Here is a 25,381-nt window from a genome sequence, read left to right as displayed (position 1 = left end):
TAAATAGACTGGAGATACATGCCTTCTGTGGACAAGTTGAAGGAAAGGATTGGATGAAAACACTCATAAATCAAATATGATGCCTCTTCTATAGTAGTCCATCATTAAGGTAATATGTACTGATGACATGATTAAGCAGCTAGGTGGCACATTAGATGGAGTGCTGGACCTGGAATTAGGAAGCCTTGAGTTCAAATCTAGCTTCAGACACTTATTAGCTATATAATCCTGGGAAAGTTACAGCCTCAGTTTCCTCATCTGTAAACTGGGGATAATAATTAGCACCTACCTCTTAGGGTTGTTAAGATGACCAAATGAGACAATATTTATGAAGCGCTTTGCAATTGGAGCACATATAAGGTATGTATAGACATACTAGCTATTATAAATATACATATTAGCTATATAAAAAGTATGTAAATGCATATATTTACACAAATATATATGCTATTATTATTCATGAGATCTGAGGCCAGGGGGCCCTGGCCCATATGGAAACAATATAAATCTAGGATTTCTGGGATTTGTGATTCCATTGGAGTATGGATTCCCAATGAAGATATTCTATCATTGCCAACAGTCAATCATAACACAACTTAATGCAATTCCAAGTTGTAAGGGACACTGGAAAGTTAAGTGACCTACCCAGAGTCATACAGCTAGTAAATGTCAGTGATAGAATTTGAATCCAGGCTTTCCTGACTCCAGAGTTGACTCTATATCCACCATCCCAGGCATAAAAGAGATTTGTACTGTGAAACCTGCAACCAACATGACCTGGAAGAAAGGACAGGAAATGTTTTAAATCTGGTTACAAGTCGGTAACAAGAAACCAAACAAAACCAATATTCATTTTATTTTATTTTTTAAAAATCCTTACCTTCTGTCTTAGAATTGATATTAAGAATTGGTTCCAAGGCAGAAGAACTACTAGTAGGAACTAGGCAATTGGGGTTAAGTACATTTACTTTATAAAAACAACAAAAAATGTTATTGTCTTCTGTATTAGAATCAATACTAAATATCAATTCTAAGGGGAAAGTGGCTTGCCCAGAGTCACACAGCTAGAAAGCGTCTGAGGCCAGATTTAAATCCAAGGCCTCCCATCTCCAGGCCTGACTCTCCACTGGAACCAAATAATTGCCCCAACATTCATTTTAAATGAATGTACGTTATTTTTTTAATGTTACAATGGCCAGTTCTTCTGAGTTTTGAGATTATCCAATCCAACCTTTTTACTTTACAGATGAATAATCCAAGACCCAGAATGGTAAAATAACTTGGATTGCCATACATTTAGCAAGTTGAAAGAACTAAGACTCAAAACTAGATCTTCTGGATAAAATGTCATTGTTGGTTTCACAGTACTGTCCTGCTGGCCATCATTATAGTTTCTATTCTCTTGAGGATTAAAGACAAAAATCCCAGAGATGTTATAGTCTGACTGGGCTTCTCTTTTGATATCTTATAGTTATATTGCATTTCAGTGACAAATACTTATGCATTTCCTGTCCCCTCCTCCTACCTGCAATTGCCCTCCCTTCTGAGACAACATTCATCTCCCCTTTTTTATGTGTACATTTTCTTTAAAGACTATTTTAGGGAGAACTCATATGAGACAAGCCCTCACTCAGGGGTCAAAGGGATAATGAACACTCTCGAGATCTCTCTGAAGAACATGGGTATCTATTGTGAGGCAGGGGAGACATTGGCATAGGACCATCCGGCATGGTGTGCCCACCTCAAAGAAGGCGCTGTGCTCTACCAGCAAAGCAGAATTGCCATAGCCCCAAAGAACAAGAGGTGTGCAAATTTACAGACATCTCCATCCTAAACGTTCCCAGAGATTATTTGTGTCTGACCTGTGGCAGAAACTTCTGAGATCATATTGGTCTGGTCAGTCACAATCGACACATACACTCACCCCAACATAGTCGTGTCTTTTGGTCCTTGACAAATATGAGGAACAACTACCAATCAACCCATCTTATTACATGTACATAGTTACCTCATTAGAATTTAGGTCCTTGAGGGCAAATGCCTTGTGTTTCCTTTTCTTTGGATCCTTAGGGCTTATCTTAGTGTCTTGACACATAATCCTTAATAAATTCGTATTGACTGATTATGGGATGTTTACTTCTATGGGGAGTACTGTAGGTGCTGGGAGCTGTGGATGGAATAACAAAGCCATATGTAGTCATAATTTGTGGGTTCTTTTTAAAGCAACTGTCTAAAGAGCTCTGTCTCCTAAAGATTTCATCCTCTAAATCAGTGGTTCCCAAAATTTTTTGGCCTACTGCCCCCTTTCCTAAGTAAGTAATATTACTTAGCACCCCCTGGAAATTATGAAACTATTTATTGAACTCAGAATAGAATGTAATACAAAAAAAGTGTGACCATCACCGCTCCCCTGGATCGCTGAAGCACCCACCGGGGGTGGTAGCGCCCACTTTGGGAATCACTGCTCTAAATAATGCTTTTGAGTAGAACGATTTGCAAGTTCTCCATGGCTCTCTTCTGAGTCTTCTCCATACTTAATCTTGGCGATGTCATCTCTTCTCATGAGTTCAATTTGTATGTCTGTTTGGATGATTCCCCAAACTGGCCCAACTCTCCTGAATGCTAGTACCTATCATCAGTTACCTACTGGACATCTCTGCTTACCTTTTAAAAAAAAATTTATAAGCTTTATTTAATCACAGCTTTCATCCTTACTTTTCTTTCAATAACACCAAAAAAACCCCTTGCAACCAAAACCAAAACTCCACTTAATCGTTTAGTGCTCCAAACATTGTCAAATATGTAACAGTTTAAAGCATTTGCTTTGTAACATCTCCCATTGATGGGTTAGTTGGTCTACATTTAACAGTTTGCAACAAATGGTATTCTCAATGGTTGGTGTATCTCAAACCTAACATGGTCAAAAATGGAACAAATCCTTCTTCCTAAACCTATCCTTCTCCTTCAGACTTCCTAATTCTGTTGAGATCACCACCATCCTCTTTGTTACCCTAAGTTCATGCTAGGAACCATCCTTTGTCTTCTCTCTCACTACAGTTACCAAGTATTATTTATTCTTCCTCCTCCCACAGGTCCATTCCCTTTTTCTCCACTCCCATAACCACCATTCAAGTCCACATCCTCCTCACATTTCACCTTGACCACTTAATAACCTCCTTTGCTTCTAGTCCTTTCTCTATTCCTTTTTACCATTTACTATTTTACTTTCTCTATTCCTATTACTGATAAAATTTCTGAAGGCATTTTGGGATCTGTAAGTTTTCTCTATATTTAAGATGTAGGAATCCTAAGCCATTTTATAGTCACACCTCACAAATCATGTGATCTTCAACATATAAAGCCCAAGTCTGACCATGTTAACCTTCATTCACTCTCCATTCCCTTTAGAATAAAAAAATAGCTTCTCAGTCTGGTATTTAAATCACTTAATAGTCTGTTTCCAGGCACAACTAGGTGGTTCAGGGGATAGAGAGCCAGGCCTGGGGATGGGAGGTCCTGGGTTCAAATCTAGCTTCAGACAACACTTCTTAGTTGTGTAAACCCTGGGCACATCACTTAATCCCCCATTGCCTAGTTCTTACTATTCTTCTGTCTTGGAACCCATACTTAGTATTGATTTTATGACTGAGAATAAGGGTCTAAAAAATGTTTCCAAACTACCTTTTCCATAATTCTTTCAGATTTCCCTTCATGAGCTTTGTAGTCCACCCAAATTAGATCTATTTCCTGAACTTAATTTGTATGGGTTACCTCCCTCCCCCACCCCACCATGCCCAGAATGCTCTCCATCAGCTCCAACTCTCAGAATTCTTGTATTTCCACAAGGCTTGGACTTGGCTCAGAGAGCACTGTCCTTCTGAAGCCTTCCCTGATGTACTTAACTTACTCTTAGTACTCTTTCCAACTTTCATTTGTCATGTATCATACCTATTTATAACAAATTTAAATTTATGTAGAAATATAAATTTATAATAATTTGAATTTATATACCTAAAGTTTTTAAAGGGTTAAAAGTTTTTAAAATACTCATTTGATATTTATCTACATGTACTGTTATCTCCTAAAATGTAAACTCCTTAAGGGTAGGATTGATTTTGATTTTGTATTTGTTTTTGTATACCTGGCTCCTCACACAATGTTTTGCACATAGATGTTTTATAGTATCTGTCTGATTGAATAGCCAAATCTTAAGTTCTTTGGGGATGTTGAGTTCTCTTATCTTTGTTTCTTTCTATCTTTCTTTCTTTCTATCTTTCTTTTCTTTCTTTCTTTCTTTGAGAGCAGCTCATTTTCTGTTTGTTTGTTTTTTAATTTTCAAACTTGTAAAATGTAGGAACAGTTTCCTGGTGACCCTAAACTTAGATTTTAAGTATTTTAAAGAGAAATAAAGGGAGTTATCACATCTACCTGGCCTCTGAATTCCCCCCAGCTTGAAGATCATGAGGCTTTTGGAATTTCTTTTGAGGATTGTTTTCAGCCCCTGAATTTCTCCTGTCCTCACTGCAATGCAAAGCTTTACTCTTTGACATTTGATTTTTGGACAAAAGATATTTGGAGTCAAGTCTAATGAAGAGTAAGTCACTATAGGCAAGATAATTTGGGATCAAAATGAAATGAAATTCTAAGGAGACAAGATGCATTGTTTTATGTAAACTCACAAAGCATTTCTGAAGGTACTTTGGGGCATGTGCATTTTTTCTTTATTTAAAATGCAACAATCCTTAAAAATTTGTAGTCAAACATCACAAATTGTATAGGTGAATCCCAATATATAAAATCATCTCAATTCCCAAAGCAATTTTATAACTTGGGTTGGTTAGAACTAGGAACACATTCCTCCCCTCCCCCAATGAAACGATTTTTCTAAAGCACAGTTAGTTCAAACCACAAACAGTCTGGTTGAAGGTAGAGCTTAAGGGGACTCTGGGTATGGAATGTTGCATGTGAGCTGTCAGTTGGTCCTGCTTATAACTGTCTTTGTTAGAAGGGAGGCTTCAGGAGAAGAGTTATTCTGGGAAATGAGTGTGGCAGAAAAATATGAGACAGAAAAATAAGAATTTCTTCAAGGTTGATTTGATCCATGATTTAGCTAAATTTTATAGCATTACCTACCCTGAGTTCTAGATCCTGGGGAACAGAGGTGTTAGTAATAAGAGTGGGGTGAGTGGGAAGAAAGGAGGAGAAAAGGAGAAAAAATAGAGGAAAGATGGGGAAGAGGAGGAAAGAGGCCTTTTGGAGGCACCTCTCCAGGAATGCCTCTAGACTACTCTTTGAAATAGGTGATTTTGACACTGTTACCTCATCCCCTTTTCATCTCATACTACTTATCTCCTCAGGTACTCAAGTCTCTCTACTTCCTTGAGCCCTGTCCCCAACTGCTGCCCCATTTGTCAACCTGAAGGGATTTGGGCCTAACACAATAAGGAATCTGAGGGTCCTTTGTTGGGGAGGAGGCAGGGAATGAGGGAATGGGACCTTTGGGTATGGGAATAGTGGAAAGAGAGAAATATCTTAAGAGACAGATTGTCAGCCAGCAATAATTAGACTAGAGCCTTGGCTGAGGCACAAGTAGTGCCTGAGATGGGCTTAATCTAAAAATTTGCAGGTAGAAAACCATGAAACACTGCAAGCTAGGATCCACAAGTAGGGGGTACTGAACACATATCCTTGATCACCTTGTTTTCTATACCATCCTTGAGCGCACCTTGCTTTCTGCAGCTCTTTATCCCAATGGAGGTCTTTTTGACTTGCCTCAGTTGGTGCTTTTTATCCCCAGCAGCCTGATAAATTGTCATTGTTACAATAGGGCACAGCAATGTGACAACTCTAAAATCACTACATCCAAGATCTTCCTGCTCCTCCTCAAAGAGCTTCATAATCTCCATTTTACCTATGCTCTCCCTTCACAATCAAAACTCCCATCCCTAAAGATACAGATGATGTCAGCTGGAGTTTTAGGAAATCAATATCATTGGGCTGCTTCATATTAAGATGTGGATGTTTGTCTTGTAAAACTCCCACTATCTTTAAAAGAGATTGCTTATTGATCTATACAGGCAAACATTGGGAAAAACAGTATAATGGTTTATTTGATGGCAGCTAGGTAGCTCAGTGGACCAAGAGCCAGACCTGAAGATGGGGGAAGGGTCTTGGGTTCAAATCTGGTCTCAGACACTTCCCTAGTTATATGACCCTTGGCAAGTCACTTAATTAACCCTTGTTGCCTATCCTGACCACTCTTCTGCCTTGGAACTCATACACAGTATTGATTCTAAGACAGAAGGTAAGGGTTTTTTATTTTTTTTAATTAAAAGAGTGGTTTAAATGAACTTAAAAAGGGAAGAGATGCCAATATTCAGTCATAGTTCCCTGGGTCTCAGTTTCCTCATCTATAATATGAGCAGAGCGGACTTGATGAATTGTAACGTTCTTCCCTCTTGGAAATGCTGATTCTCTAATAACATATTACTGAAACCTAGTATTATCTCAATGAAAATGATACTCTGGAATACTCTGAAGTAAAATGATTAAAATGACACCTTCCTCTACCTCTGCTGTCTAGCACATTTGGGGAGGGGGGAGGGGTTGTGTTCCCTTCTAGAAACCTCATTTTAAGAAGGAAAATGCCAGTTCAGAGAGCATCTGGACTAGAGGACAGTGAGCCCAAGGGGCCGAGGAGCTCCCCACCTCAGAGACCTGTACAGTCTCTGTGACTTACAGCACTGCCCTGGGTAGGCTTCCAATATGTGAGGCAGGACTGTGTTCTCCGTGGTTCCCCTGTCTGGACTTATGTTGCTTTCCTCTGCAGCTCTTTTCCACACCCAGAAGTCACTGGTTGATACTCCCACTCAATACCCTCCTTCAACTGCTCTTCTGCAGCTTTCCACTGTTCCAGGGAGGTGGGGAAACCCTTCCCTGAGCTGTTTACTTCTTCAGTGATTTTTTCCTTCTTCCTTACTGTACCAAGTCCATTTGGATCTGAGGCGGGGAAAGAGGAAGCTCCTGCTTACAATGGGAGAATTTAGCCTTTGAGCCATGATTTATTCATGTCAAAAGAGGATACAGCGAGGACATAGTGGCAGCCCCGTGACATAGACAGCCTGATCTGTGCAGCCGTGCAAAGGACACGGCAGGCTAAGTAGGAGCCCAGCGGTGCCTCCGGGACTGGGGTTTGACCAACTGAGACTGGGGCTTGCTCTGCTTTTTTTATACCCCACGGAAGGCGAAGGGAGCTGAAGCCCTTCTCCCAGGGTACCACTATGGGCTTCGTTGATCCCAGGAACCTTTGGCTCGACTAAGCGAGACGCAGATGAACACAGGGTTTGGTGAAAGAATTTTGGTCCGCGGAGACTGCGTTGGGGAATGCGTCAGCCATCCTCATCTTCCCTTGGGGTCGGGGAGGAGAAGCTCAGGGGGTCTAGCTACTACTTCAGCTCTCCTCCAGCACATTACGCCCATGATCCCAGAGGTTTTTTTCTTCCCTTCACCGCTGCAGTTCAGCTTTTCTCCAGTAGATGGCACTCGTTCCCTTTCTTAGATGACCCGCTCACTCATTCCCGGATAATGCTCTCGTAGTTCCTAGAGATGGAAAGTCATCTAATCCAACGCCCTCATTTTACAGATGAGGAAACTGAGGCCAAGCGAAATTAAGCGACTTGTCCAAGGCCATACAGTTGGGGGTTTGAACCCAGGTCCTCCAACTCCAGAGCCAGTGCTCTTTCTGCTATGCTCTTATTGCCTTGACTGGGACTGATCTGTTGGGGTAGTATTAATCCTAAGGCTTCTTTTGTACATGGTCTCCACAGTCCCAGGCTTCATACAGCAGGGTTATGGAGGGTAGGGATGGGTAGAATGGGGCTAGGAGAACCACTCTCACTTCTCAGACAAGTCTCTGACTGACCCCAGCCTCTGGGTCAGTACCAGTTGTCTCCTCTTCCCCTCCCCTAAAATGGTGCATCTGCTGTCACATTAAAGCCCACACAGCCTGCTAGGTACCAGGGTTCAGGGGATCAGAGCCTTGCTCTCTCTTTCTAGTTCTCCCTCTGTTCCCTGACTGCCCCTGGAGCAGCTGGGAAAGATTTTTTTTTTCCAAATTACTTTGTTGTTATAGGAGAATACCTCCAAAATTACTGGATGGCATTCAGGAAGCAGGTCTGAGCTGGCTGCAGGTGCTGCTGCTGGGAAAAGGGAGAGTTGTATAGGCCATATTATGCAAGGAAGAATTGCTAACAATTATATTTAAAATGGAATGGGCTGCCTTTGGGGGGCTGTTAGCTTCTCATCATTGGGTATCTTCAAGCAAAGGATGGGTAACCACTTGTCAGGTATTCTTGCTTAAGATAGGGGTTTGGGTATGACTGCCGAGGTCTATTCCAATGCTAAGATTCTTCAGTTTTATGATCCTGACGTAAATCAATCTACAACTGGTAGAATTATAGACAGTAACAAAGCAAAGTGAAAAATTTCAGGCCACTCCCTGAGAATCAAGTGATCTAGGCTCTATTTCCAGGTATGCCACTGACCACCGATGTACCTGTCCTCTGTGGCACACAGTTTCCTCACCTGTAAAATGAGATTGAATAAGATGATTTTCTAAGATTCCTTTCACACCACTTCTTGCCTCCTCCATAAACATCTAGAAGCCCAGAGGGCCACAAGAGGGCCCTTTATCAGTGCCACTATCAGTGCTGGCAAGTATGATATAAATTCTGCCATAGTTATGGTTAGATATTTATAAGTATCATAAATGGTCAGTATTTTCATGAAATATTCAGGTATAATATGAAACCATAGTTTGATTACTCCTCCTTGGGTGAATGAGTACAAAAACATTGATATATGGTACCTAGTATAAATGTCATTCTAACCAGTCCCATTTCTTTTTGCTCTTCTATTCTCTTTCCCCCTTTTTGTTAGGTCCTATAGTCTGGCTCAGCCAAAAACTGTTATAAAATTCCCATTAATTGGTCTAGGACACAAGAGCCTCCTGGCTTAAAACACATCACTTCCTAAGAGCTCGTACCTGCTAGGAGTCGTGTCTAGACATCTTCTAGAGGTCAAGGCAAAATGGCAAATGGATTGGTTGAGGGCCATGTAAAACTTAGAGGGTTTTATAAAAGGTTTTATAAAACCTTTAAACTTCCTAATCATCTACCCTTCATAGTATTTTATCTCACTGATGGTACTCTGCCTAGTTTCAATCCTCAGTGGTTTGCATTCTCCCATTCCCTCCTGCTTTCCCTGTCCCAGAGATACTGAATCTTCAACTGTCAAAGAATAATATCCTGTGTCCCCAACTCTAGCTACCCATTTCTTGGTTCTCTTCCACTTCAACCCTACCCTTGCAATGTACTCCCTTTTCAAATCTTCCCATCTCTCCGAAGGTACCTCCTAGAAGTCCTTCTCCATAATGAACAGAAACTACTACTATCCCTCTCCTATCTCCTCTGGTATTCTCTGAGACCTAGTTCTCTCAGGATGGCACTGCATCCTTGGCTACCCTTTTTGGTATTGGATGCACTTTGACTTAAATTCTCAGTCAATGGTTGTGGCGGGAGAATCGGAATATCCTTGATCTAACTAATGTCACCCCAACCTCTCCCTCTATCTTCTTCCATCACTCAGAATTCTCTCCTTCTCTAGGATTCACACAATTCAAATTCATCACTCAACTGGGGTTCTGGTTACCTAATGAACTTCATGGAGGGGTGAGATGTTGGGGGGGGGGGAGGCTGGGAAGAAGAGTTTTGGTCTAATTGTCTCAAAGTTCACAGAACCATAGTGTAATGATCTTCCTGGCCAGACTTGAACTGGTTGCCTTTGACGGGAGTCTTAAGTTATTAAAGACTATGGAACATTTTATTTCTTCCCTTCTGGGGAAGAAAGAAAGCTAACAGAAGATTGGGATAGAAGGTGGAGTTTTCAGATAACACTGGGAGTATTTAAGAATCTCAAAGGTAGGAGTGGGGAGGGGGTGGAAACCCTCCTATCATCTCCTTTGGTTGGTGTGTCTCTCCTTGTCAGAACACTTAAACCGCCCCCCCCCCTTGGTAATATGCCATGGCCCACCCAGTCTATTTATGCCCACCATGCATCTCTCCATTGACCTTTGGGTCACCTGAAATGTAAATTCTTTTAAGATGATGGTGTTCCTTGACTTGTGGCCATGTTGTATTAGTGAAGGGAATACTGGTGGGATAAAGATGGGTTTTTGTGAGAGAGCAACTCAGTACCATACCAGGGTACTGTGTACAACTTTCCCAAATGAGATATAGTCCCTCCTCTTTCTCTAGTTCTGGGCCCCAGATCATTATCTAGTTGCAGTGGCTGTCCAATATATAGGGACTTAATAATGGGTTATCCATCCACTTGTATGGCAGCTTATGTTTTTCATACTTTTGGCTAGGTGTGGGGTTAAAGTGACAGATGGGTGGGGGGAATCATGGAAGACTTGAGTTCAAATCCTACCTCTGACACTTCCTGACTGTGTGATACTGAACAAGTTGCTTAACTCATCCCTGTTTCAATTACCTCATTTGAAAAACGGGGACAGTATTAGCACCTACCTCTTAGGATTGCTGTGAGGATCAAATGACCTTTAATCTAGAATCAAGCTCTTTGCTAGCCTTAGAGGGCTCTACTTTTGCTAGCTATAATCTATTATTTATCTTTGTGGATTATTGGGTTGATCTCTTTCCAATAGCTAAGGAATTAATTGAGAAAGCCATGGCTTAGTGTAGTCAGCACAATGTCATCTATAAACTTGAGTGTCTGGAGGATCTCACCCTCGATACAGAGTCTCTCAGCCCATTTGGACTCTCTGCAGGACACCTCTCTGCTACATGGCAAAAATACCTTTGCTTGGCATATATATTCCCTTAATTTTTTTCTTCCCCTTTTGAAACGGCATAATTTAAAAAAATTGGACAGAGTTTCTAACTAGACCTTCTTTGTATCAGAGGAAACTTATTTCTGAACAGTGGAGACAAAATGAAAATCGGCATGATTGGATGACTGCTTTGTTCTGAACACTTAGCTTGAATGCCATTTTTAAAAATACAAATTTATTAACTTTAAATGGACAAATATTAGTAGTCAAATATGGAAGTAACAGTCTTAAGAGAAAATAAGAAAAATGAAGATGTGCAATGAAGCAAAAAGGCCAGGGAAGGACAGATGTGATGATTATAGTCTTTGACGCAGGCTCAAATGTTGTCCCCTCTGTGGCTATGTGGAAGTTGCTTGACTTTTCTGAGCCAGTTTCCATGTATATTAAAATGGGAGACCATCAATCAGCAAGCATTTAGGAAGCACTTACTACGTACTAGATACTATACTAAGCACAAAGGGATACAAAGAGAAAAGTGAAAGGGTCTCTGCCCTCAAGCAGCTTGATATTCAAGTAGGGGAGGCAATGAGTACCCATGTACAGAATATATACAAGGTGTTCCCCAAAACCTTAGTGCAGATTTAAACTTTAATTGTTGCCCAAACTGCAAGTCTTCTGAGACACCATGGATATAGGAAATGAAATCAAGAGTTTTCAAAGGGTGTGGAGTGTGACGTAGCATTTAGAGAATTCTCAGCCCTGTAATATGCCCATTACTGTCTCCAATAGGATAAAAGTTTAAATTATATATTTTATGTGATAGAATAGATATAATATAGTAAATCAAATAGAGTATTATTATAACCTTCCTTAAGAGATTACTATAGATTCAAAAATAGGATAATGCTTTTGGGGACATACTTTGCAAATTATAAAAGGCTGTGCCAGTGACAGTATTATTATTTGGTATTTGTCTGAAAAATTCCCTTTTTTACTGGCATTAACTCCATCCCAAAGAACCTGTATGGACTGACTTGAACAGAGGAGCACACATGTTGTCTTTGTTTTTGTCATTTCTTTTACCTTTTCTGTATAGAAAGCCAGGATGAATTGCTACCATAGCTATCTTGAATGTCTCTGCCAAAGAATAGAATGGTCTCTGGAATTCTGCTTTCTGCACTACACCTCCGTCTGTTTCTTAATATTACTTTTTCATTCAATGTTCCTTGTGATGCAACAATAGTCCATTACGTGTGTGTGTGTGTGTGTGTATCATAATTTGTTTAGCTCTTGCCCACAATTGATGGGCATATCTTGTGGATTTCCAGTTTCTAACCAATATAAGAAGTGCTGCTAGAAATTTTTTGAGCAAATCCTTTCATGTAAATAATTTTCTTGGGGGTCAGTGTAGTCTGAGCAAAAAGATCACTGGGTCCAAGGGGTACGCACATGTTGTCACTATTGTATAATTCCCTTCTACTTTCCCACCCAATGAACAACTTAATCGGCAGTATAATAGTGTGCCTTCTGTACTAAGATCCTGTCTGCACTAAAATTTTGTCTTTATTATTATCATTGTCAATTTTATGAGCTTTAAGGTAAAATATTAGAGTTCTCTTAATTTGCATTTCCATGATTTATGGGGATTTACATTTTTTTCAAGTTCTTTTCATTTTTCTAGATGAATTACTTTTTGTTTTGCAAAAAAAGTGTTTTAATATGATGAATCCATTTATTTTGCCTCATAATTTCCTCTAACTTATAGATGAAAATGTATCTTCTTTTAATAGAATATTTTATATTTTGTGCTTGATTCTCAGCAACTAATCCATTTCCTTGCATGTAGAAGGAACTTAATAAGTATTTCTTTGATTGGATTTTGAAAGCTTTGGCCCCTGGTTTAAAAATTTTTTTTTTTCTAAGAGACATTTAGGTGGCAGATCCATTTGGAGTTTATTGTGGCATATGATCAAAGATGCTGGTGTCTCCTTATTTTTTACCAAATTGCATTATCCACTAAAACTTGTCTTCCTATGTCCAATTCCACACCTAAAAGTAAGAGGTTTCTTTTAGGCAAGAACAGGATAGAAGGGTCCAGCCTAGGGGGAATGGGGGGGGGGGGCATGGTACTCTAAGAAAGAAGTCTTGATCCTAGTCATGTCACCTACCTTCTGCCTCTTCTGAGGGCCCTGTGCCAGACCTCTTCCATCTGTGAGGGCAAAGCTGCACAGGGGTGAGATTGCTTTCTTATTCCAGGCTTCCACCCAGACCTCAACAGGCTCAATAAGAAGCTGATGACAGAGGTATACTGCAAAATGGCACAGCATAGTACCCACTTACCTCACTATGCCATCAATAGGTTCCATGGCAACTGGAAAGAAGTCCCACAAATGTCAAGCCATCTTTGTGGATTGAGCTCCCCTCTGGCTATTATTACTGACCCTGGTCACTAGAGCTGCCACTCTAGTCTCCCTCTCTTTGCTTTGTAATGAGAGATCATTTTTTTAGTTGTAACAAGCTCTGTCTAGCAGTACTGCCAATCTAAGAGATTTTAAGTTGGACCACGTGAGACTTATGTACCCATCATCTAAGGACCCATCTCCCTGAGCTCAGAGATGTGCATAGGCAAAACCAGATATTCTACCACTAGGTGACAAGTTTCCTTGGACACAACTACTTGTAAAGACCATCGATAGAGATGTAGTGGGGTTTGCAATCTGTTAGCACAAAGTGTTCATGTTGCCAAATCACAGGTCTTCAAAGGAAGAAATAGTAGCTAACTTCCTCCAAAAATCATCTGTCATGGTCCATTACCAGACTGAGTGTTGTCTCCCACCCACAAAACCCTTCTCTTGGACAAATTTTTTTTCTCTTTTGATCCAAGATTTTGTTTTTCCTTCAGGTTGCAGTTGATCATATAAGACTTTCCTTATGGTACTTTGCCCCAATTTTTTTATTTTTGTAACCTCCAAACCAAGGACATTTTTAATGAAAATTTTTTTTGTATCATGGACCTCTTTGATAGTCTAGTCCAACCTAGACCCCTTTAACAGAATCAGATTTTTAAAAATACATTAAAAAACATAGGATTATAGAAGAAACCAATTATATTGTAATCTGATTGTCAACATATTGACAAAAGAAGTTCACGGATCTTTAAGAATCCTTGCTCAGAAGTTCATTTCAAAAATCTTTATCCTTAAATCACAGAATATAAAAAAGCACCCTAAAGTCACTTAGTCCAACTGACATACCCGAACAGAAATCTCTCCTTCAATATCCTGGAAGGCAGTTGTCTCCCCTTGGCCTGATGACTTCTGATGAGAATGAAACATTCCTTCTTGAGATGTCCCATTCCTCTTTTGGACAGTTCTCATTGTTAGGAAGCTTTTCCTTACATTGAGCTGGAATCTATACCTTTTGTAATTTATAAAGTACAGAGCCTTTTGGTATTTATTTGTAGAATATCTTCCTGTTCTTTCTTGACTTCTTGCCTTGATTCTCACTCTGACTTTTCTCTTCATCAGATCACCCCTTCCCTACCAGTCTTTTGGTATGGGCAGAATTGGAAGTTTAATCCCTCTCCCCCCCCCACCTCACTCTACCTTGCACCCCAGGTATTGGCACCTACCTTCTTAAAGTTGAAGTAGAAGAAAAAAAAATTTGACACTATAAAATGATTTCACATTAATTAGACCGAATCCTTCACCATCAAGTAGCAGATACCAAAACTGCTTTGTTTGCCTCCAGCATCTTTTTGTTATTGTTGTCAGAGTAGGACAGCATGTTCTGTTGGTGGATGTCAAAAATATATGGGTTCCAGAAACTGCTTTGTTATCAGAACATCAATTCTCGAGCTGGGAGGGCACTCTGGAGGCAATTTAGCCTCCCATCCTTCCCATCCTGGTACATACCTCCCCGCCCATAATTACAGATTAAGAAACTGAGGACCAGACAGGGGAAGTGATTTACCTATGGCCACAAAGCAAAAATCAGGATATGAACCCAGGTTTTCTTAAACGAAGTCCGACCTACTCTCTAGGATACCATGCTGCAACCTAGTCCAATTCTGAATGATGGTTTTAAAATTTCTTTGTTTGCTACTCCGATCTTTCTAATTTCTTGATTTATTTTTGCCCCTCCTCCCTTTTAAGGCATATAAGAATTCTCATTGGCCCAAGCTTAAGTGTTTCTGATTTCCTTTTGTCTCGTGATGAGTCTGTATACAATTTGGTGGTCTCCCTTTTCACCTTTTCCAGTGGGCTCTTTCTTTAAAATCATAGATCTAGAATGGGAAAAAGGACAGGGACTTACAAGGCTCTTATGTCCAACTTCTCATTTTACACATGAAGAGACAATCTGAGGGCAGTTAAAAAACTCACTTGTGGCCCCTTTTCTATTACTCAGTGTTGTCAACCTGCATCAGGTGGCAGGGCAGGAGGATCAACCTACACATCACCTGAACTCTAGGTGGGAAAAGCGGTTGACTTGGCCCTCTCGAACACCCATGATTTGGTCCTGGCTGGGCCACTTACTATGTGACTTTGGGCAATTCACTTAACCTCTCTAAGACTCCTCATCTATAAAGAGTGTATCCCTGTCCTGCTTACCTCATGAGGCCTTTTGTGAGGAGGCAATAATATACGTGTAAGGGTCTGCCTCTTTCATCAGGCTTTGACAGGAGAAAGGGAATGTGAGACATAAGAGAAATACTAAGAAAGAAGTCCAAAAAAAGACAATGTGCTGACCTTGGACAAGGTCTGCCTCCCTGTCTTGTTTGCCAGATGCTCACTTGCATATGGCCAACAAAAGAATTTTGTAATAACTGGGAAACCCTGAACCCAGAACTGTTTTGTGATTATTGGCCAAATGTACATTGCCTAGTTATGGCTCAGCTGTTAGAGATACAGTTTGGTAATGCCATAAGCTAGAGTGAGGCTTTTTACTGAGAGCCTAGTCCTGAACCAGGAAGGACTGATGCAAGAAAAAGACTTCACAGCTCTGGGAAAGAGAGGCGATAGAATCCCTCTCTGCATACCTGCTGCATGGAAGAGTTGGTTGGCAAAAGAGAGGCAATTCTTCTCTGTTCTATCACCTGCTATTTGGGAAACAAACCCTGTAGAGCCCAGACAAGGGAGCAGAACTGGAGAAGCTTCTGCACATCCCAGGATAAGGAAGAGTCTCTGCCCTTTCCGCCCTTACAGAGAAGAGGCCCAGCAGAGGAGCAGCTTAGGCCAGCAGCAGAGCACTTTGGGCGAGCAATGGAGCCACCTTGCTCAGGAGTGGAGTAGCCACAGGTCAGCTCAGGGCAGATACAGGTCCAACCCAGACACCACACCCACCAGTGAGCTTTGTAAGGACCGTCTCTAGGACAGACAGAGGAGATACCGAGGCCCATAGTCCCAGAGTTGTGAGTTGCTCTGGCCACATGCATATTCCACATGTATGGGTACCTCATTATCCTGGTACTTTGGGTCCTCTCTCTTCCCCATGGGCACGACATGGATTGGCACAAGAGTATTCCCTAGGTTTATGGGCGATGTGTTGTAAAAGGAGTATTCTTGCTCTGTTTTTTGAGTAAATGCTTTTTGTTAAGAGTTAATTGAGTCAGCTGGCTGACTTGTTAATGGAAAGCATACTGGTGGAGGCTCAGAAACTATTGTGTTAGGAGAGTAAGCCATCCATTATAATGGGTCATCCCTAGAACTCTGAGAGTAGTTGTAGCAGCAGTCCCCTCAGGGGAACCACAATCTGCCAGTGTGTGTGGAGGGGGGATGTTAGGAGAAGCCTAAAAAGAGAGACAGATGGAGAGGTGTAAAGGTTGGGGAAAAGGAGAGAGAGGGAAGGATGAGGGTGGCAGCCTACTAAATTTACTTTTCAAGCCTTAAGGAACAAGATAGTTTTTTTTTCATTTTTAACTCAATTTACTCCTATTTTGTCATATATTTTTATAAGTCTAAAGACCATACTCGTGGCAAGGGGGGGGGTCACATGAATAGATTTGTGTTTCTTCTTCCCTTCTGATTTTTACTTCTATAATAACCCATGGACTGATACTGAATTACATCAATGATTTGTCAATGTAGGTCCTCCATCCTTGGTAAGATGCAACCAAGCTACACTTTCTGATCCCGTGCATCCTTGTCTGTGTCTGTCTCCCATGGAGGATCTACCCAGTATGCTTTACCTTACATACCCATATGGCTTTTCTATGGTTCTTTTAATATTTCTAGTGTTTTGCATGTAGTAGATTCTTAATAAATGCTTGTTGGATTAAATTGGATTCTTGGATCCCAGTATAACACATGGTCTTTATAATTGTGTCTTGCTTCATGATCAACCCAATTCTTTTTTCCAGTCTACCCAACCTTGAGTGTCTTTCTCTACCACTTTGTGTCCAAGTCATCATTGGTAACATGCTGTGGTCTACTTAAAACCAAAGGGACAAGTCTCAACTATGCTTTTGATCACTTACGATTCTGATTCTTTTGCTATGGAGATATATTCCATGATTTGCTGTCATAAAGTATCACAGGACACCGGTTATATCTTCACTTTAAATAGCTCATGTATTTCAACAGCTTTTCTAGGGCACACTTAAAAGTTATTTTTATTGGCATAGTTTTTTTTTGCAATAACTTTGCCCCCTCCCTCAAACAGTGGATAATCTCTTGTAATGATCGATGCAAAAGAAAAAAAAAGCAGTTCAGCAAAAATCCCCTGTTCACCAAGTTGGAACATAGGTGTACTATTCTATCTCTAGTTCCCCCCACCCCAACTTTCAAATAAGGGAGGTGGGTAGCAACTCCATTAAAAAGATCAATTGTCAATATATCAAGGAACTGGGATATTTCATGGGCACGGAAGCTCCCTCCATCAAGCCTGGTACAACTTAGTCAATAGAACTTGGGAGAGTTGTCTGCAGCCCAGAGAGATTAGATGTCTTGCCAATGGTCACACAGCTAGTAAGCCTCAGAGGGAGGATTTGACCCCAGATCTTACTGACTTCAAATTCCAGCACTCTGTTCATGGTATCACCTGCTGCTTTTCTACCCATCTTCTCATTGTCCTAAAATGAAGATCCTAGTCTATGTGCTCAATAGCTCTGTGTCTCGACGTCATTAATATCTTTCCACTTCCCTCCTGTACTTGACACGTCTTGTGATTTGTTTAAATTTACCAACCGTTCATTTCCCAAACCTTTATGGCCAGCTGCTACACCGAGTGATGACCAGATCTTCTGTTCTTCTTGCCAGTCTCTGCTATAAGATTCCTGGAAAATGGGTCTAATGAGTATCGAGAGATATTACTGGCCTCCGGTTAACTAGCATCCTCCCATTCTCCTTAAATGTTCTTTGTTTCATGATTGCTAGGATCCCTGTGGGTAGCTTGAAAAACAAAGTTTTATCTGAATATTATTCAAAAAGCCTCATGAGTAACAAGACCATGAAAACAATGTACACAAGGACTATAATATAAATGGAAAGAAAATAACACAAAAAAAATATGGAATGCAAAGAAATTACCAAGCTGGACCTTGAAGGAAAGAGATATGAAAAAGCACCTTACTTTAGCTTCTTTGCAGAAGTGGGGAACGGTATACATATATATGTCAGACATTTTTGATATCTTGGATTGCTGCTCCTCCCCCTTTTAATTTTCTATTATTGTCATAAGTGATGCCCCTTGGAATGGAGGGGAGAGGATGGGACATATATTAAGAAATATAGATTAATGTCAAATCAAAAAATTTAATAAAAATTCATTTTTCTTTATTTTTTAAAATTTATTTCTAAAAAGTTTGATGAGTTCTGCCATGAAATCGTCAAATCAAGGAGTTCCTCCTGCCTTTAGCAATCAGATTGTACCACTTGCCTCAAGTTCTGGTACTCACTGTTAAATCATTAGCTAATTCATCCTTGAATTGGACCAGAGCACCAGCCTGTATACCCACCCTTGTCTTTTCTCTCAATCTCAATGGGTCCTGGAAATGAATCTATAATGAACACTTGAATTATTCACAGGTTGTCTCCCATTTCAAACTTTTTTGGTCCATTCCTATCTCTCAAGCCCTCTGTTATATTCTCCTCTTCTTCTGTTACACTTTAAAATATATGAGTGCTTGGCCCATTCCAGTGTTTTGCACATGGTAGATACAATAAATGACTACTGAATTATCCTTTGCCAACAATCAACAGTGCGATTATTCTTGATGGGTCTTACTTTTTCTTCCCTCATCACCTTGACTCCTAATTCATTAATTTATTCTGTAACAAAGTTCTCTGGAGAAACTACATTAAAAAAAATTAAACAATTTATTAAAAGGCTGCTCAAGAAAATCTAGCTAGTGCACTCCCTACATGGTTTGAAAATATGTAAAGTGTGGCCCAAGAGGGAGAGGCATAAATTCAAGGAAACTAAGCATAAGCAGCTAGGCTACTAGACAAGCAAAGAGAGAATGCAACTTCCTGTCCTGCAAGCCAATATTTATCCCTTCTGACATCATCCAGTCCCTCCCCAGGGATATCTCTGATTGGAAAATAGGTACAAAGGAAGTGGCCTCAGAGACCTCATCTCCTCCCTCACCATTTCATCATAGGAAGAGGAGGATGCCAACATATCCTTTTCTCCTCTCCAAATGGCTGGACCACTATGGCAGCTAGAACACTCTTGTTTATAGAAAAATAAGGAGCAGGTCTCTATCTTTCTTATAAAAGATCTAAACAAAAGACAGGAGAACCCAACCCCATTTCATAGGTTAGGGGAGAAGAGACTATTTGAGCTTTAAAATCAAACCATTTTGGGGGGGAGGGGAGCAAAGAAAAAATGATTTCCCAATTCAGTATCAATTTTCCACCATTCTTTGAATTTCATTATTTCTGTTTGAATTTCCTCATTTACAAGAAGGCTATTGTTCTGGGTTAAATCCCTTGACAACTATGAATGTGTACTTTGCTCTTGGAAAACCTCTAGTTTACTCCCTCTCTCAAATGTTCTTTGACACGTCCTGTCATTCTCTGACATCTTAAATGGGTGACTGGACTTCTCTTCCTTTGACCATTCCTCTTATATTTTGAATCTGTCCCTGTCCTAACAAGAATTTGCTCGTTTTCCCTATTCTGTTGCCAACTTTCCCAGCTTTGGAAAAATTGCTTTCATCTACTGCCATAGCATGATCAGAAAAAAAAGGAATGTTCTTTTCACATTTCCAAGACTTTTTCCTAGTTGATAAATCTCAACTGTCCTAGTGTCTTGCTTCTTTTTTTTTTTTTAAACAAGTTTGTTTCAATCTGGTACTATGGCCATCTAAACAGACATCATGTGATTTCATATTTAAACAATCTCATTTTGGTTAGGTTTTATAAGTCATTTTTGTTACTTCCACAGTATATCTTTTTATTAGACATAACAGAGACAAATGAAGTCTTTCCCAGCCCCGTTGAGCCTTCTTATGGCAAAAGGTATTAAAGGCACCACATCCTTATCTTCCCTCTGCTTCCTATATTGCCTTTGACAAGTTGTCTCTTCCACAGTAGGGTGCTCTAGCTCTACTCTTTTCTTCAAACTCTCTTCTCCCCAATTTATCTGATGGGTATTGGCTTTTTTTACTTACTGCATCCCTGGGTACTTTTTATTCTTCTCTTCTTCTTGAATCACAACCTGAACTCCCTCTTATTACCTTCTTTAACTGGCTATAAAATTTCTCACTGTTTCTCTCCTCCTACAGATCCAGGTAACTTCTCTGAATTTATTTGGTCAAGTGTTAACACCTGCACTTTGCTTTTCTAACCCTTTCATTTGTATCTTTGGAAAGGATCCAGGCAATTCCTGCCTTTTTTTAAAGCTTTTCAAGAGGTTGCATAAATATATCCCCCTTTCCCCCCTGAAGTTAAATATAATTCTCCTTTTAGAGGAGGCACTGCTGGAAACTTGTTCTCTTAAAACAACTTTCCTGGCTTAATTTTGTACTCAAATATCCTTTAGTGAAAGAGAAGGAGGTCTTGCACTCCATGGAACACATGGAGGGATGAGTCTAGATAGAGAAACTTCACCAAGAAACCATTCATGAAGGTATTGCTTGACCATTTCAGGTTAAGGGTTAAATGTAGGAGTTTGACAAAGTGAGGAGAGCAGTTCTAACAAAAATTTTGTTTAATTTAGAAAGAAGTACAGATGGAAAGATAGAAAAGAGAAAGAGTTATTATTAGTCTTATCCCCTATAAATCTACCTAAACTAAGTCTCACTAATAAATAATTCCTAATAACTACCTAAAATTTCCTAATACTACCTCTGTCTTCTGAGGACAGGTTCTTCTGCCTGGCACACCAGGTCTAATCTACTCTACTCTCTCTGTAAAATATTCTTTAACTCCCTAAAACAATAGACAGCAACTGTCACCAGACAACTGCCAGCAGCCCCTTGCCTGAGAGCCAGATCTCCTGCTCTCTAGAGATCCTAGAGGCAAAGAAAAAAACTCCCTCAGTGGCTGTTTCCTTTATCTGCACACTTGCCAAGCCCTGTTTTACCACTTTCCTGCCAGAAAGCAGTTCCTCCTTCCTTTCCTCAGTGTCCTGGTCCTTTGGTAACGCAATCTTCAGCTCTGGCTCACTGCTCACTGAACCTGTCTGAAACCCTGCTCTTTCCCCTCTGAAATTAGGGAGGGAGAGATTAAGAAAATCCCTTTAAAAGGGGAAATATGCTCAAATATTAAGGACTTGCTTGGGATGAAATAGCCAACCTTCCGTGATTCCTTGGTCCCTCAGCCCAGTAATCTGCATCAGATAAGATTGGCCACCAAGTCAGGAGGAGTGATTAACTCAGTTAATCTTTAAAATGGGATGATCTCTTTCTGTTTCTTTTTCTTCAAATCCTTCTGCATGGCAAGTAACTCTCCTATGAGATGTGGGGGACAGGTCTCCTTCCTGTTTCTTCAGCCCTATGGCAACCGTGAGCATTTAGCAATTAAAGCACATGTCCTGCCTGGGTGAGCCCAAGACTCTATTTCAGAACAATAGCTATTGCTTTTGCTTTGAGTTTCTTTGTTTAGTTGTGGGTGACCAAATAGTAACCCCTCAAAGGAAATCTCCAGCCTTATCTGCCCTCTCATAGATTCTAGTTGTCCAGAGAATCTGAGTCCTCAGTAGATTCAGGTTGTACCTGAATTTAACTACCACCATGTTTCTTTGGAGGAGACAATAACCAATAAAGAGTATGAGCTCAAGTTCTTGCCAGAAACACGGGCATGGTGGGGATTGCTGGGGCAATGCGGGACCAAGGTGAAATGTTAAATACCTATTCAACAGTCTCGCAAACTACACCATATATTGATATTTGAAGTAATCAGCTCTTGGGAGAGTTGTCATTATTTTTGTTTATCATGCTTTCCATTGGTGCATGCGTGTGTAGGTTTTGTGTTTGTTAATTATTTCTTTTGGGGAGTAGGAATAGCTGTCTTCTTCCTGATTTACATTATCCATTGGGTAGCTTTGTATTCTCCCCATCTTGAGGAAGGAGACCTATTGGCTAAAACCTAATTTTAAGTAATTTTCCCTGAGGTTCCAGGGTTAGGGTGCAAAGAGCCAAAAGCCCTGTTCCTTTGTTTGGAGGCTCTTCAAGTTTTGAACTTGGTCTAGATGCACATTTGGGACCAGAGCTTAGAAGGGTCATTTAATGGAGAAGGAGAGGGTGCTGTGCCCAGAAATGACATCTGTTGATATTTTCAGTTATATTGTTCAATATACTTTTTATTCACTAGAACCCTTCTCTAAGTGAAAAGCACCTAAAAGGTCATCAATTCCATTCTCCTCTTGCCATCTCCCTATTTCATACTGTATCCCACAGCCCTAAATTAAAATATATCTGCTGCTTTTAATAAAGCACCTAATTTATTGAAATATACATGCTTTCATTCAGTTATCAAACATCAAGAACCAGTTAGTTGTGTGGAATGGAATCTTCTGTGTTCTGGATATAAAGAAAAAGAAAATATGGTCCCCAGCTTAAAGGGCTAACAGTCTAGGAAGGGAAGGTGATACATATCCAACAAATTAAGTCCTAATTAGAGTAAATGGTGAGTCTGTGAAATGGTTGCATTATTTGAATTTGCATTATTTGAAGTTAAATCTATGTAAAACAAAGCAGCTGGTTTTTAGTCCAATGTGTGTGCAATATATTTTTTAAAATTTTATTTGTTACAGGATAGCAAAAATGAATTTCCAAATTAACTATTACAAAATAATAGAGTAATTATAGAAAGCATAATTTTAAAATTTTAAAAAGTTTTAGTGATAGAATAAACTGTTATTGTTAATTGAAATATTTTGGCAATACAGACTGAATTGTCTTATTTGTCCTTCAAATCTTTATACATGTAATACTAGCAGGTACAGAGCGCCTTCTCCACATACCAACAAATTTGAATGCTCCCATTCTCACACAAGGAATCAAGACCTTCTGTGTCCTTGCAATATTTCTTGAAGGAGGCTGCTAGGGGAACAGCCAGGCCGTGCTCTTTTTCTCTGGTGTGCTTTTTATTATTTGATAATTTATAAATTAAAATACAATCTCCAGAGAATTTTAATCCTAACAAATAGCTGAGCTAAAATAACTTGAAAATTGCTCTTCCAAAGTAGCTTTAATCATCCATGCTTTCTTATTTGATCACCAGAGAAATGAAAGTGATCACTGATGATAGCGCCCCCCCCCCGAGTATGAGAATTTCAAAACTAATAACAATCATTGGTTTTACCTTTCTACATTACCTTCCAATAAAGGGATTAGGCAAATCCTAGACACTTTAAATCCAGGTTGAGTGTTTTTTTCTTTTTTCGAAATGCAAGTTCTATAAGGCATTTCCCACCCAGGCCTCACCTGAAAAATATAAGGGAGGGGTTTGTGAATGAATATAAATGAGGTATAAATTAAGTATCAACTGGGTATCTATAATAGGGTATCAAACTGGGTTCTTAACTGCTGGTAATGGGCCAAATCAACAGATCTGGGAAAGGAGTTCAGGGAGAGGCTGTTAGGCAACATAACATGGTTTATTTAACAAACAGGGACAGGTAAGGAAGAGAGTAGGATTAACTAACTTAAACGAAACTTGGATTCCCTTTTCCCCAAGGTCCAATAGGGTTTCTCTACACTGACCACACTAAAATCACCCAGCTGCCTAACTCAAGCCTAACCAGAGTTCCTATGAAGATATTTAAATAAAGGAAAACTGGAAGGTGAACTGGTCCGGCTGAACAGATTGGGGTCTCATGTCTGTTGTCCTCAAACAGGGTCCTCCATGAATCCAGTTGGTAACAGCCAGTGTTATATTGAAACTCTGGGAGCAGAGAGTCTCACCCTTGATTGACGGGTGAGGACCGTTGGATCTTAGAATGTTCCCAGAGGCCATGAGGACAGCGGAGAAAGCAGGGCATCAGTCATTTTCACTTTGGGAGTCTGTTTGTCCTTAGGTTTATACATGCCCTTGATGATCTCTAGCTGTAGTATAGTATGTTTGTCTAGCTCTTGCCCCAATCTTATTTTGTTGTTAGTCTCAATCATTAATTTCATCTGTTCCTTCATCATGCTTATTATATCACCTTTATCAGTTTTGCCTTTCCCAAACATCATAGAGATCAATTTCCTCATTCCCATCAACCCTTGTATTACAGTAACTAAAGCCACTATTAATGCTGGCAAATGTGATAGAAACTCTGCCAAGGTTATAGTCAAATACTTGTAGGTGTCATAGATGGTTACTAACTTTATAAGATACTCTGGTATGATACAAAACCATAATTTTATCATTCCTTGTGTAAAAGAATATAGGAACATCGCTATGGTCCCCAATATGAATGACATCCTCATTATTCCCATTTCTCTTTGCTTTTTCCCCACTCTTTAGATAGGTTCAATAGCCTGGCTTCACCAAAAACTGTTATATATAAAATGGGCAGACAGAGATAGAGAGGGTGAACTGGATACTACCACTTCTAATTGTGTGACAGCAGTGATGGTTCAGACTGTGGCTAGTGCAAGATCAACTGAGGCTTGCCACCTAGCTAGATGTTGTACCACCTCCCTCCTTTATAACAGTGCCCAGGCAGGATCCTTCAGGTCAATGGATGGTATTCCTTCAGGTCCCACCTGGGGTTGATTGATGATAGATATCGGGCTCTATTAGCCTTGGTAACGATTTATCTGACTGTGTAACTCCCCTCCCAGACAAGTTATTAAACAACCACTCCAGGAAGGTACTTGAATAGTTTTATCTATATTTAGCAAAGATGGAGTATTGGGAAATGGGTAGAGGAATTGGGAAACCCTAACTAATTGATAATAATAATAAATAATAAACCCTCAGAGCTGTAGGCAGTTAATTGAGTCTGGTTAGTTGGCTCCTCTGGCTCAGCCTGGCCACAGCCAAACCAGAGTAAGCAAGCTGCTGGTCAATGTCTTTCAGCTTCTTCTTCCTGCTAGATGTTATGCCTATACAGCCTTCAGGATCCACCCCTTTCCACCCTCTTCTTCTTCTCCTG

General features: G+C 40.1%; 1 pseudogene; it reads left to right on the top strand.

The window, feature by feature from the left end:
* Positions 1–1,728: 1,728 nt before the first annotated feature.
* The window catches only part of LOC123245916, a 40,046-nt pseudogene continuing 16,393 nt past the window's right edge, over positions 1,729–25,381 (top strand).

This window comes from Gracilinanus agilis, chromosome 4 (assembly GCF_016433145.1).
Source record: "Gracilinanus agilis isolate LMUSP501 chromosome 4, AgileGrace, whole genome shotgun sequence".
Taxonomy (NCBI): Eukaryota; Metazoa; Chordata; class Mammalia; order Didelphimorphia; family Didelphidae; genus Gracilinanus; species Gracilinanus agilis.
The sequence above is the reverse complement of the archived record's forward strand: the minus strand, read 5'-3'. Positions and strand labels throughout refer to the sequence as shown.